The sequence below is a fragment of the Anolis sagrei genome, chromosome 3 (assembly GCF_037176765.1).
Source record: "Anolis sagrei isolate rAnoSag1 chromosome 3, rAnoSag1.mat, whole genome shotgun sequence".
NCBI classification, from domain to species: Eukaryota; Metazoa; Chordata; class Lepidosauria; order Squamata; family Dactyloidae; genus Anolis; species Anolis sagrei.
In genome coordinates, this window is record NC_090023.1 from 99102290 (window position 1) to 99106464 (window position 4175).

Consider the following 4175-nt stretch of genomic DNA (forward strand, 5'->3'; position numbering starts at 1 on the left):
AGCCCTGAAAGGCTTGTACAAATGCAACATGCTCCAGAGTATCCTCAAAACTGAAACAAAAGGGTGAGCTGGGTTTGTTCCAGGTCTGCCAGAAGCAACAACAAACCATTTTGCTTTATAAAGCTTAGTGGATAAGCCAACCATATTTAAACACCCTGGATTTCATTGAGTCAGAAAACTGAGTTCACTTCAATGGAGCAGAGCAGAACATATATTGACACAATTCTGGAACTATGTGGCTAATTGGATCTTGTCAGACTCCTACTCCTGATATTCTGAACCACATATTTAACATCTGGAAAGTCCATATGATTCCCACTCCAGAGATAGGCCTTCACATCACAATCAACTCCCGATGAATTATAGCATTATGTTCTAAACGCCTCTTCAGATAAGTTGAAAACTACCCTTTAATTCTTCTAGTGACTAAGCCCCTTCTACACTGGTCTATAACCCAGATTATGAAAGCAGATAATCCACATTATCTGCTTTGAACTGGATTATCTGGGTCTACACTGCTATATAATCCAGTTCAGAGCAGTGTAGACCCAGATAATCCAGTTCAAAGCAGATAATGTGGATTATCTGCTTTCATCAGTTCTGCTATATAATCCAGTTCGGAGCAGATAATCTGGATCTTATAAATGAAGGAAAGTATGAGGTATCATCCACTCAAGAACCAGAGCCACTTTACAATGCACATAATCTGTTGCTTTCCTCAAAGTGTCTCCTTCCCTTCCTATGGAAAACTAACATGTCATAAAAATAAGCTTATAGTCTTAAGATACATGCAATGTCTTTGCTTTCCAGGAACAAGATGCTTTTGGTACAGATGAGGCACTCAAAATCTGATGAAGAGATCATGTGCGCTGTGAAGTGGTACAGTTCCAGGACATGGCCACATGACATCTTTCCTCATTTGTTTGACTTGTGCTCAATCACAGCTGGATGTGGTAGGATTCAAGTTAACTTTTCCATTTGTAACATCATGGTAGTTCTGGCATTCTTCATCACAGCAAGAGACAGACATTAAGAAATTATTCCAACCCATTTCTTCACTCGCTAATATGAGAATCTTGCCTTCCTAACCTTCACTTCATCCTGTGTTATTTTATTTTCCTTGTGGCATAGACAGGAGAAAGAAAACAACTGACTGAATAAAGGGCAGGAAGGAAAAATTCTTCAAAATGTGAATCATTCATCCAGCAGCTTAGAGCATTATATTTTCCATTGGTTTGAGGGCAAATATATAGCCATTCTTGGAGATGGCTCCCAATCAATGGTATTTATATGATTCTGTGTACATAGAAGAAAAGGAACAGTATATGCCATTGGCTCAATACGACAACCATTCTTTCTTTTCAGCTGACTGCCAGACTCCTGAGACAGGAAAAACTGAACAAGAATTGTCACCTATGGAATGTAAGATTGCATGACCATAGATGAACAACAAAAAAGTCAATAAATCTGAATTTAGAACTTATGAACTGGTTCTCAACACAGTCACATCTACAGCAGACAGATTGAAAGCAATGGGATTCAAATTGTGTAGAATTCAGGTCTGATGGTCACACTGGAGGGGGAATGCTGAGAACTGTAGTCCAAACATAACTTTTCCCAGACTCTACAAAACTGTCAAGACTCAGTATGCCCAACAGCAGGCCCGTAGCCAGGATTTCGTTTCGGGGGGGGGGGGGGCTGAATTTTTTTCAGGGGGGGTTCGGGGGGGCTGAGTTTCAGGGGGGGCTGAGTCTGAGTGAAAGAGGGTCTACCCTAGCAAACCTTTTGTATCATTACCCCAATATCCCCATGCATATGGGATATATTGAGTATGGTGATCAGATCATGATATGAATAAACATAACAGTTTAAGTAATGCACCAGTAAGGCCTTTTCACGAACCAACATGAGAATTTGGGGGGGGGCTGAAGCCCCCCGAGCCCCTCCCCCCCCCCCCCCCCCCGGCTACATGCCTGCCCAAGAGAATGGAAACTGAGCCATAAGAACAAGATCACACAATGTATGATCTTGTACACAATGTACAAGATCACAATGTATCTATGGCGTCCAAATCCCGCCACCTATTGAGATAAAGAGATGTCAAAGGCATAAAATGGCAAGTTAGCACAACTCTCACAAATTTCACTTTTGTCGGTAATTTGTTTTGGTAAACTTCCTATTCATGGGAAGTTTTGATGTTTGAAGCTTTTGTAGGCCATTGAACTAGTCAAGGGCAAAGGCAGGCTCAAGGTTTGGGAGGTGGCAGTTTAGCAGCAAATAGTGGATTAATTGGGCATTATCTAACAATGGGTCCTACTATGGAGGAAGGTCAGCCATAAAGCTTAAGATCATTGTGAATCCACAGTTAAACTGTGCCCTCTAGGTGGCACTGAATAGGAATTATTCCCTGTGCTTAAGATAACTAGGCTCAAATGGTTCCTCTCTCCCATATTCAAAGTGCCCAAGATATATTTGGCATAGATCTTAACCCAAAGGCCTGCCCTTTGGTTTCCCGCTACTCACGCACTGGATTCACAAAAGGCATTGTACATAAATAATGTCCTTTGGCTGCAGCTCTGCACAAAGCTATCCACATCCAAACAGAAATCCAGTATAATCATCACTGCTTTGTTCTGGGGAATCCTGGCAAAAGTTGTGTTGTAAAAGCATTCAAGATGTCAGAAAACTAAGGCCCATGAGCCAGATGCGGCTCTCCAAAATCATTTGCCTGCCCCCTGCCCAAAACTTTCAACTTAGGGTCACTGTAAGTCTGAAACAATTTGAAGGCACACAACAAGAACAATCCTAATAAACTGGACTATCTCATCAGCTAAAAGCAGGGCCACACTTCCCATTGACAAAACTGTAAGTTTATGTTGATTAAAATTGTTCTTCATTTTAAATATTGTATTGTTCTATGAATGTTTGCACTACAAATATAATATGTGCAGTGTGCAATTTTTTTCAAACAATAGTCCTCCTCCACCCACCCCCTCCCCCCCTGCCCCCCAATAGTCTGAGGGATCATGAACTGGTCCTCTGATTTTAAAAATTTGAGGACTTCTGCCTTACAGGAATATGGTTCCACATAGTAGAATGCCATGGAAAACATTTTGAGCTAAGCTAAAGCCACCTTTAAGATTACAAGGAATTTATACACAATCACACTCATTTCAGTGTGACATATGAACATACACATGTGTGAAGAACTGGAAGTATATTTAATTTGGGGTCTGCACTATTATCTTGGCATAAAGAGGTACTGGAGCTTTCATAGAGAGGTAGGAAAGTCAGGTAGAATGTATCAACTCTCAAACATGTCAAAATGTTATCAGCTTTGCACAGAATAAAGAAATGGAGAACTGAAAACTCCCCAAAAGTACAATAACTTGTTAGTTAGCAAATGCCATTCTCCAGTTTCCCCCAAAATAAAAACCTACTCCAAAAACAAGCCCTAGCATGTTTTTTTCAGGATTTTGAGGATGCTCAAAACATATGCCCTATTTCAAAAAAAGCCCTAGTCACAGTTCATAAAAAAATCAATTTGGAAAAATAATATATTGCCTGAAAAACAAAAAGCTGTAATGTGTCTTTTGAAGCAAAAAATTAATATAAGATCCTGTCTTATTTTCATGGAAACAGGGTATTAGGAGCATCAAAAGGAAAAATACAATACAATACAATTCCATATCTGCAGAAAATGTTTTATAAAACCCACCTATCTCCTGTGGATACCTAAAACCATGTGTAATAGAGAACGCTATATTTTGACTATACTTGGGACAGAAGGATACCACAAAATTGCACTGGAGGACCTAGGGTGCATCTGTACTGAAGAATTAATGCAGTTTGATACCACTTTAACTACCATGGCTCCATGCCCTGGGACACTGGGATTAAGCCATGTCAATTAAAGTGGTGTAAAACTGCATTAATTCTATACTGTAGACGCACCCCTAGTCAACCAGCAAACATTTCCAGAGGAGAGTATTATTAGGGTGTGGGTAAGTGAAGGCATGGATATCAAATCCACAAATAAAGGGACTGTACCTATTTTCCTTTCATTCAATAGATTACTACCATACACAGACACTGAATAAATTTAAAAAAAAACACCACCACTCCCATCGAACCGCTAATGGACTGCTTAAAAAGAAATACACTTGAGGGCAAAC